Genomic DNA, 11,417 nt, shown 5'->3' on the forward strand with positions numbered 1-11,417 from the left:
ACTAACAGGAGCAGTTCTAACTTGTCCTGCAGGGTCTCTGTGAGTCCACATCGGGTCCATGGCATTGAGTTTGGCTTTGCTCTGTATTGTAGCTGTATCCAGCGTGGGCCTTAGTGTACGGCATAGTCCCTCTGTAAATATCTGTTGATTCAGTGACTGAGTGAGAGGATCACTGTGTTTGTGAGCTTGTGCAATTATAGGATCTCCTAGTGTTTCACTTTGCTTTCTGGCAAATGACTTTCTGATAATAATAAATTATCTCTCTCTCACTGCCATCGAGATGATACCGATTTATAGGGACCCTATTGGACAGGATAAAACTGCCCTTGTGAGTTTTGGAGATTATAACTGTTTACAGGAGTAGAAAGCTCCTTCTTTTCCCCATGGGTGGCTACTGGTTTCCAACTGCGGGTCTTTCGGATTACAGCCCGATTCGTAACCACTCCGCCACCCCAAATCCCCACTCCTTCGTGGCTGATTCCAACACAGCGATTCTGATGTTGTAAAACTTTATGGGAGCAGACAGCCTCCTCTTTTGCCTGAAGCGTGATTGGTAAGTGAGTCACCAGCCCTGCAGTTAGCAGCCCAGCACACATGCGCATAACAGTGCCACCAGGACTTTGTATGTACACACACACCGCTGCAGTTGGATGGATTCTGACTCATAGTGACCATATAGGACTTAAGAACTGCCGGGAGGGTTTCCAAGGCTGTAAATCCTTACAGAACAACCCACCTTTCAGTTAGCAGCTGAGTGCTTAAACCACTAGACCACCAGGATTCCATGTCTATGTATAATTTTTGTCTTTGCTGGCCAACACTTTTGGGAAGCACAATAAAGTTACTAAATGCATAAAATAGAACAAAATACACAAAGAATAGAAGTCTGGGTTTATTTCTGCATTTGTTAAGAGTTGGGTGTCATCGTATTGATTCTGATTAAGAGACCCTTTGTTCAACAGAATGAAACACTGCCCCAGCCGGGCAATTGTTATATTTGAACTCATTATTGCAGCCCACGGGTCAGTTCATCTCATTGAGAGTCTTCTTCTTTTTTGCTAACATTCTACCAAACATGACATCCTTTTCCCAGGTACTGATCTCTGCGAATAACCTGTCCAAGCCATGTGAGACAGCTTCTCTGGCTGTGCTTCCTTCCTCCAGACAGTTGGCCATTCAAGCCACAGTCTACCACGTGATTTTCTGATTGAAAATGGCCAATGCCAGCCCCTTGCAGCTTGCTCATGCCTAGCATATTGGATTTCATGCATTCCATTTCATTTTTGAAGACTTCCAATTTTCTTAGATCCTACTTTGTAATTGCAATTACATTTGTAATTACATTCCAAATTCTGACTGTAAATGGATATTTGCAGCAATGTGTTCCCTTTTAGAGGAAATGAGAGTCCTGAAGGATGTAGTGGGTTCTGAGTTTTCTGGTAAGGACAAGGTCAGCAGTTGTTACTCATCAGCCGCTCCGAGGGAGGAAGATGCTCCTGTAAAGAGTGACAGCCTCAGGAGCACCAGAGAGGGTTGCTATAAATTGGAATGGGCTCCATGGCGGTGGGTTTGGTTTTCCGTCGTCTACTCAGATGAGGCAGCTCGTCAATGCTTGTATTTTGAGTCCTTTCCAGGCTGAGGGGCTAAATCAGACGGGTTCCACTGTTATTTATACGGTTTCAGTGACTCATTTTCCACAAATTGACCACCTCTTTTTTGTTCCTAGTCTGTTTTTGGTCTTGAAGCTCTGCTGAACCCTGTTCACCATGGGTGACCTTGTGGTATTTGAAATTTCAGTGGCCTAGTGTCCAGCATCCCAGTAATACGCCAGCCATCAGAGTCTGACAGACTGACAGACAAGCACTACGAGTTACTAGAGGTTGCCTAAAATTCCTAACAAACGACAACGGGGGCTGCCTGCGTTCCTTGGCGCCTTGCCCCCATCCTGTACTTTCCTGGCTGGCTGAGTCCTCACATTGTATCACTCTGACCTCTCTTTTACCTCCCTCTCCCTTTTTCTGTTATGAGCCTTGGGGTTGATATCAACGTGCCCCTGGATGACAGAAGTGGACTTCTCCATGTGATTTCCTAAACTGAGCTTCCTGGGAGACGCTCACCAGGTCTTTTCTCTGTGGAGCTGCTGGGGTGTTTAAAACCTAGTGCGTCCTCTTTTAAGGACCGCTTCGATTTACCTGGCCCAGCTAATAATCTAGGAAAATTTCCCTATTTTAAGGGCATCTGGTTCGTTTCATTTGCAACTAAATCCCCCTTTGCCATGCTATTGTTATCTGCTGTCCCGTCGCTTCCAGCTCACCAAGACCCCAGGTGTGCAGAAGCAGAATGGCTCCGTAGGGTTTTCTTTGCTGTGACCTTTCAGAAGGAGGTCACCAGACTTGTCTTCTGAGGAGCTTCTGGGTGGACCTGAACTGCCTAACTTTCGGCTAGTAGCTGAGCATTTAACCATTCATGTGACCCAGAGACTACGCCCTTTCCCATGACAGATAATGTATTCACAGGCTTAGGGCTTATGTCATGGACATATCTGAGGGAGGAGGAGCCTTATTTCTGCCAGTCAGACCTGGAGAACTCATAAAACCCTAACAGAATAGCTCATACTGCCCTGAATCCATCTGAGGGAAATACGGAGCATCTGGTGCACCTTGCCTCTAACCAGCTTAACTTCAGATAGCCTTAGCTGACACGAGGCAGAGAACATCACCCTTTGGTGGAGTATTTTGAGAATTGAGTGGGATGATGCAAGAAGCACATTTGTAATTCATTGCCCTATTGAGTAAACAGTATGGAGACCACATCTGACTTTCTTGGGTGGACAAGGGAGGAGACTCCACATCGCATCCCATCCTAGAGCCAGTCCCACATGCAGAGGTCAGGCATGTCTACACCCTCTAGTCTGCTTGTTGGCTTCCTGACACTAAGCATTCTTCGAAGAGCACATCAGTCTCCTGGGTTCCGTACGCTGTTGCAATGGCTATACAGAATTCACAGGCAGTACTCATGATCATGAAGGTTTATTAGGGAGATTAACATAGTTCCACAAGTCAGGATAAATCATTTAAGGATACAATCTTTTGGCTCAAGGCAGTGCCTCTTCAGCCAGTAGCCAAGTCTCTCTCTAGTCCTCAGTCTCTCGGGAATGTGGTCCCTTAGCCTCTGCCTTCATGGGCCAGGGAGCCTGCCTGCTGCTCTGCCTCCCAGTCTCAGTCCCAGCGCAGCTCCTCTGCTCTGCCTCTGGCGCCCTTGCCTTGTCTGTAAGGCTCCGCAGGGCCTGGCCGCCACACACCTGCACCTCTGCCACTTCAAGCAGGGATTTCAAATTTCTTCTGCTGCCTCATTCTTATAGACCTAATCCAAGCATCTTTAAAAATCCCCAGAAAACAATTCTAAATTGTTGAATTAATTATGGCAGGAATGAAAAGGTAGCATCACATGCACAGTCAGTAGGTGTTTGGGACTCACGCTGGGGGCTTCTTCACATGACATGATAGGCAGCAAAGGAACGTAAGCATTAAAGAAACCACCGCGGTATTTGCGAGGGCTCTGGATTTTTCATATCTGCTCTTCTCGGTCCTTTCTCGGGCAGTCATCACAGGGCTGCCTAGTTTTCCCAGGAGGTAGCGGGCAGCCCCAACTTATCTATTTGATTCCTCAGTCCAGCCCAGACCGAACCTGCCTCCCCGGGGGGCTGTTCCTTACCCAACACCATTTAGAAAACATTACCCTGCATGCTGGGGGTTCCGTGTGTTGGGTTTGGCCATGCACCTCACTTCGTGTTCATGATTCTCTGACTTCTTGCCTGAAAAGGAAGTTCCCTGGGGAGGAGTGTCAGGAGGCTGGGTTGTATGACTTAGCTCTGCTAGGCCTTAGCTTTGGAGTACTGCCAAGTCACATAGACCCTTTTACTGATTTTTAAACTGATATCCCTGACTCCTTGCTCCTTGGCCCATGTAGATTTCAACAACTCATAGCAACCTTATAGGACAGGGTAGAACTGCCTCCTCAGTGGGAACCCTGGTGGTTACATGTCGGCTACGTGTTGGGCTGCTAACCTCAAGTTCAGCAGTTTGAATACACTAGCCACTCTTCAGTAGAAAGATGAGGCTTTCTAGCTCCGTAAAGCTTTTCAGTCTTGGAAACCCACAGGGGCAGTTCTACCCCATCCTGTAGGGCTGCTGTGAGTAGGAATCCACTCGAATCAGTTTGATTTTGGTTTTTTTTGTTTGTTTGTTTGAGCCTCCTAAACTGTGAGAGGATGAGTTTGGTAAAGCCTTCCTCTTGTCTTTCTCTTATAGCAGCATTAAGAACTAAGAGAACCACATGGGTTTCCTTTCTCGTGTCTAGTGGGCCTTTTAGGGACTTTCCTTACATATTCATGATGAGGAATTTGATCAGTTGTTAGGTGTTCATAGTGAGAGTTTCTACAGATAAAAAAACCTGAATTGTCAAACGCACTGCCGCTGAGTTGATTACGACTCACAGTGACCCCATAGGACAGGGTAGAACTGCACCGTGGGTTTCAGAGACTGACTCTTTACAAGAGTAGACAGCCTCGTCTTCTCCCTCAGAGCAGCTGGTGCCTTCAGACTGCTGACACTGGCTAGCGCTCAGTGCGTAGTGCACTGCGGCACCAGGGGACCGAGATGCTAATCGTCGTATGAATAGGGTTTTTTTGGGGGGGAATTCTTTATAATCATAAAAGTACTCTTATATTAAAATATTTTTTTCATAGCACTGAAAGTTATGTGAAATGTAAAAGCCCTCCCTCTTTTTCTTTTCCTTCCCCAAGGCTGGCAAGTATTTTTGTTTGTTTTTTAAAATACTGTACATACCTTCAGAGATTTGCTTAGTGGTTAAAGCATGTGGCGGCCAACTGGAAAGTCAGCAGTTCAAACCCACCGGCCACTCTGTGGGAGCAAGATGTGGCAGACTCTTTCCATAGAGGCTGCATCCTTGGGAACCTTCTGGTCAGCTCGCTCGGTCTTCTTAGGGTGGGTCTCTAAGAGGAATGCACTCCACAGCAGCTGGTTTTGTTTGGCTTTTTTATTGTATGGTTGACAAATAAGCTAGGCATTGACATGTCGTACATACTCATGTATAAGCCGAGTTTTTTCAGCACATTTTATGCAGTTTTTATGGTAAAATTAGGTACCTCGGCTGATTTTTGGGTCAGCTTATACTTGAGTATATTTGGTATATTCTTGAACCCATGCCAATTAGATCATACTATAAATGCTTTTTTGATTTGTATTATTGTTAAGAGTGTATAGTGATTGAAATCCTGGTTCTTCTACCATTATTTTAGCTGTGTGTCCTTGAAAATTACTTGATGACTATCTCCTTTTCCTTTTTATAGAGGTAAACCCTATTCCGTGAGGCTCTTATGAGATGAATTCAATTCATTATTTAAAGCATTTAGCTCAAGAGCTCAACACTTAATAAGCAGTTATCTGCCCGTGAGAGGGGTCAAACGATTCACTTGCTCACTTGCAACCGGAAGGTTGGTAATTCAGGGCTACCCAGAAGTGCCTCCGAAGGAAAGCCTGGTGATCTGCTCCTGAAGCGAATCAGCCTTTGAAAAACCTGCGGTGCAAAATTCCCCTCTGACACAGATGGATGGGATCATCATAGGAGTCCGAACTGTCTGGACTGCGTGTGATGGCGGATAGTTAGGATACGGTAGGTCCACCCCTGCCTGTCTGCTTGCCTTACTGTGGTGGTGGAAGCTGTGCCACAAGTGCGTCAAGTGCCAGTAGGCTCATCAGTGGAGCTTCCAAACTAAAACACAGAAGAAAGGCCTGGCAATCTACTTCTAAACATTACCTGGTAAAAAACTTATAAAGTACAGTACAACATTTTCCCACACAGCACTTGCTTTGGACACTTGATTCTTCAGGAAGAGTCAGTTGCTGCAGGGGGAACATCAGATTTGGTGCCGGAGAAGCAGGACCAGGCAGGGTTTCTTTCTGTTGTACATAAGGGGACTGAGTTGGAGTCTAACCTACGGCAGCTATCTAGTACTGCTGGAAATTGCTATTTCCATATCATTATATATCAACACGCTTAAAATATTTGCTTGGCATATTTGCTTGGTATATATATAGATGTATGACACTTTATTTTATTGGGCTCTCATAATCCAGCCTTTAGGTAATTTTTTAACCTAATGCAGACCGTGCTGGAATGAACATTTCACTTAGCTTTGCATGCTTGTCAGTGCTTATTTGTAGGATATCTACTGAGTCAAAATGAGCACACAGTGTGAGTTTGGATAGATGGAGCCTCTAATGGACAGGCTTGCTTTCTCAACATGGGGCATGTAATGCTGATTTTCTTGATCTTGGACAACCAAAGCAAAATACCATCTGGAGTTGTCATCCCTTACCCCTGATGGCAGACTTTTTCGGTGTATCAAAATAGCTCCTTGTTCACATTTATTGACTCTAACCAGGTGATTTTAATTTGAATCCAAGAAATAAAAAACAACCTTGTACGAACAAAACAATACCTTTATAGATTGGAGTTATGGCCAAGATTTCAGTTGCAGATGATGCCTGTCAAAAAAAAGTTTCTTGGAAGGTGAACGAGTGGCATTTCCTCAGCAGCTCATTAGATACTTCTTTCCCTCTGCTCAGTCATTTGGAATTACTTTTCCTGCCTGCACATTCCATCGTGAGCATAAACTCCTCCATTAGGCTTTGTGATCTCACCAGTCACAAGTAATCCCCCTTTTGTACTCCCTGGGGCTTTGTTTTTTACTACCTTTTTGGCACACAGCTCAAGGTGTAGTAAAGTCGTTTATGAACTTGTTTGATCCTGTTTTCTAGGTTGTAGTTTCTGGAGACCAGGCATCATTTTTTTATTCACCTTTTCATCCCTTAAGGAGCCCAGGTGGCATAGTGGTTATGCATTGGGCTGCTGATGCAAAGCCAGCACAGTTCAGACAACCAACGGCTCTGTGGGAGAAAGACAGGGCTGTCTACCCACAAGGGCAGTTCTCCCCTGTGGGGCAGTTCTACTTTGGGGTCCCTATGAGTTGGCATCCACTCGATGGCCATGACTTTGGGTTTTTTCATCCCTTGCATAAGGCCTTGCTTACAAATAAGGTTTGAATGGGTATTTGAGGATCTGAATTGCTGACAAAAAAATAAATTTATTGTCTGATTCTTGAATGTTGATAAAAACATCTTAGGTGAACTATTACATTTAAAATATGTCTGTGTAATGGTGTACATTCAAGCTGTGCCCATCTGCTTTAATTCTTACATTCATTAAAGTGCAACTTATGTATCTACAGTAGATAGTCATTAAGAGCCTGTCACATTGACTTTAAAAAGAACATTTCACCTTTGGACAGGAACTGCAGCAAGGGCCAAACCAAGAGCCCACAGCCACCGAGCCAGTTCTGAATCATAGTGTGCCCCCTTACATTTCTGAGACTGTCAGTCTTGCAGCAGCAGACAGCCTCCCCTTTCTGCTGTAGAGCTCTGGCGCTTGAGCCAGCCCGTCTTGAGGTTCGCAGCTCAACCGTTCACCAACAGCGCCACCAGAGCTCCTTGAAGCCAAGGCCCAAAGGCCCCAACCAAACTCACTGCAAACAGCAAGCCCTGCCAGGACAGGGCAGGTAGGTTCTGAGCACGTAGCTCTGGACAGGAGGAGAAAGCCTTCTCTTTCCCCATAGATCAGCTGGTGGTCTCCAACTGCTGACCTTGTTGGTGAGCATCCCAGGGCACTTCACCTCAAATTCCCCATCCTAGAATTTCCCTGAGGTTCTTTTAAGAAACTCAGGTTTAAATGACTTGCAATACCATTATTTTGTTGGAGGTCTGTAGATCCCTGTTTCATCCCACGCTTAATCATCCATTTATTTTTCCTTTGATTTATTACCTTTAATATTTGTGCATGTCATATATATATATACACACACACACACACACACACACATATATATATTAGGATATATTTTTGCCATTTTTCCGCTCAGTTTTTTTGTTTGTTTTCACTTTCAAAAATATCTTAAATAACACTGGTTTGTAGAATTTTGAAGCACATTTTGACCTGTGATATGTGTAGCAGAGGATTCCATCTTCCAACCACTAGGTGGCGATAGTTGAGCAAAGATCTGCTCTTTCTGATTCACTGGTTTTTTTCCCCCCACTGCCATCTAGTCAATTACGACTCCGAGGGGTAGAGGGTGATGTCACTTTCAACACATAAGACAGTGGTTTGCAGAGATTTTTTTTGAGGTTACACAGCAGAATGTTTTATTGTTTTGTGATGGAAAATAGTGTTTTATTATTTGGACTTGAGTAGATTTTTATGTAAGATGGATACAGTCTTACATTTGAAAAAAACTAATGCAGCTTAAGTAAGGTATCATCCAAATATTTGACAAGTATGCTTTCTTTTCACTTAAAAAAACTTTTTATTGTGAATTGGGTGAGGGTTTACAGAGCTCATCTATTCAACAATTACGATGCATTTTGCCATTAGGTTCGAACCCCATATTGTAACTCCACTCTCCTTGATTCCATGTTCATTTTCCTTCTGTCTTGCCCGGTCCTGCCTTCTGAACTTTGGCCCTGGACAAATGCTCTCCTTTTGATTTTGAATGGTTGGTTGCTTGCTCTGAGTAGGGTCTCCTTGCCTCCAGGCCCGTCTGTTAGGCTGGACGGTAAGGTACAGTGGTGACTACACTTGCAGGCCTGAAGGATGACTGAGGGCCATGGTTTGGGGAGTCCTACCAGTCTCCTGACCAGTAAGCCTGGCCTTTTTCATGGTTTTGAGCTTTGTTTCACATTTTTCTCCTGTCCTACCAAACGACTCACTGCCCATAGCCACTGAATTTATTCCAATTAATAGCAACCCCGTGGGACAGAGTAAAATCGCCCCTTAAGCATTCCCAGACTGTGAATATTTATGTGAGCAGATAGCCTACGAGTTCTCCCAAGGAGCTGCTGGTGGGTTAAAACCACTAAATTTAACCTAATGCGTAACCCACTCACTACGCCAGTGAGCTCTTTGAGCAGTCAGCTGTGTGGTGGTTCCTCTCAATGTAGAGGAGGATGAGATTTGTGTGGTCCATTCGCCTTTGGAGTAATTGTTTTCATGTGTCTGATTTTCTTCATTCTGTTTTGCTCTAGGAGCCCTGTTGGTGTAGTGGTTACACATTGGGCAGCTAATCTCAAGGTCAACTGTTTGAAACCGTCTCCCGCTCCATGGGAGCAGGAGACTTTCTACTCTCGTAGAGTTACAATCTCAGAAACCCAGAGGGGCAGTTTTGCCCTGTTCTGTAGGGTCACTGTGTGTCATAATCAACTCAATGGCAATGAGTTTGGTGTTTTTTTACTCTGGGTGGGAAGATACCAATAGTTAGTACAACCATAGTTTTTAAGACCCCAATCACTACTTACCAAAGGAAGATTTAGATCTTTGTACACTGTTCTGTGGTTGTCCTTGCTATCCCCCAAGCCCTGAAGTCCGCTTAGGGTTCTCAGCCCCGGGCCAGTGACTCCCTCCCTCAAGGTGCTCCCTTACGACTCTGCTGTTTTCATCACACTTGTCCCTGTGTGCTCAACTATAGTCATGAATCTATTTGCCGCATACTAAAATAGGTATATAGAAATATACTCTGATAAACATATACATACATAGATATACATATTCATGCATAGCCCCACTTTCCTTCCCACGTGTGCATGCATTTATAGGTTATTGCTAGTAATGTTATTGTTAGATTACATAATAGTGTTTACCTCTGCTACCTTTAACTCTTCTACAGCTCTTTTGCCTTTATCATTTTGTTGAATTCTTTCATATTGTATATTTCCTTACCCTTCATCTAAATAAATGTCTAGCCTTCACTTTCTTTATTAATTACCCTCCTTCCCCACCCTTCCCTGATAGCCATTAAAGAATGTTCTTTTTAAAAAAACTCTTATTGGGAGTTAATACAGATATTATCTGTATTTAAATCACATCAAGTAGTATTGTACAATTGTTACCACAATTTAACATAGTTAAATCACACCAAGTAGTATTGTACAATTGTTACCACAATCAGTTTCCAAACATTCTGTTCCGTCCTGAACTCCTTGACTCCCTTTACCACCACCACCACCACCACCACCACCGTCACCACCCCTACCACCACCACTGTACCCCCCAGAAACCCATCTTCTACTTGCTGTCCCTATAGATTCATCAATCCTGGATTTCATATACCGAAAAAGAGAAAAACATAACAATAATGCAAGAGGGCACCCCCATGACATAGTGCATTTGAGATAAACCCCAATGTGAGCATACAAACAAAATACAGAAAATGCTGAAAGCCAGACCACGCCTAACGTGCATCAAAGGGGGGATTAACTGACAAGGTTTTAACTGTTCAAGGCAGGTGTATCATTTTGATCTTCTATCGTCATTTCTCCAGTGCACTCTAGTTGGTAACCACTTTCCTCCCATCGCTCTATTATGGACGGAGGGAAATCACTAGAGGCTTATTTCCTATGTAGATCCCACAAATGTATCTTGGGCTCTCACTGTGATCCATAGCCTCCTGAAAACCAGATTCTCACAGTTTAGGCTCTGACACTAGTCCCTTCTTCGGCTTCAAATGATAAGGTTTACATTACTTCAGTGACTGGTGTTGTTGTGCTTCCATGTGGACTTAGTTGACATCTCACTTAGATGGCTGCTTGTTTAGAAACAAGCCTTTATCTGATAGCCAGGCACTATCTAATTTGTTCACCACAGTTTGCTATAGCACCCATATCTTCTCTGTTCCTTTCCTGAGGGCCATTGTCAAGTGGGGCCATGATGTAAGAACTAATCGTTCTTAAATTGGAGCTAGGATTTAGTGTGAACCCAAAACCCATTCCTGGATCTATGCATTTTGTTTTGCTTTTATCTGCCTTTGGCTCCCTTTCAAAACCTCCTTGTTAACTTTTGGTAGAGAATCTTTTTTTTTTTTTTAAATCATTTTATTGGGTGCTTGTACAACTCTTATGACAATCCATACATGAATTGATTGTCAAGCACATTTGTACGTTTGTTGCCCTCATCATTCTCAAAACATTTGCTTTCTACTTGAGCCGTTAGTGTCAGCTCCTCATTTTCCCCCTCCCCACTACCCCCTCTCCACTCCCTCATGAACCCTTGATAATTTATAAAATATTACTTTGTTGTATCTTATATCTTACACTGTCTGATGTCTCCCTTCACCAACTTTTCTGTTGTCTGTCCCACAGGGAGGAGGTTATATGTAGATCCTTATAATCGGTTCCCCCTTTCTACCTCATCTTCCCTCCACCCTCTGGTATCGTCACTTTCAGCACTGGTCCTGAAGGGATCATCTGTCCTGGATTCCCTATGTTTCCAGTTCCTATCTGTACCAGTGT

At 44.0% G+C, this 11,417-nt stretch overlaps 1 protein-coding gene across 1 annotated transcript in view; it reads left to right on the forward strand.

Annotated features, from left to right (window-relative positions):
• TPD52 (tumor protein D52) overlaps positions 1 to 11,417 on the forward strand; it is a 177,476-nt gene that overhangs the window by 41,428 nt on the left and 124,631 nt on the right. The window lies entirely within an intron of this gene.

This window comes from Echinops telfairi, unplaced genomic scaffold (assembly GCF_000313985.2).
Source record: "Echinops telfairi isolate 266 unplaced genomic scaffold, ASM31398v2 ScPeMD7_1;HRSCAF=3_0, whole genome shotgun sequence".
Lineage (NCBI taxonomy): Eukaryota > Metazoa > Chordata > Mammalia > Afrosoricida > Tenrecidae > Echinops > Echinops telfairi.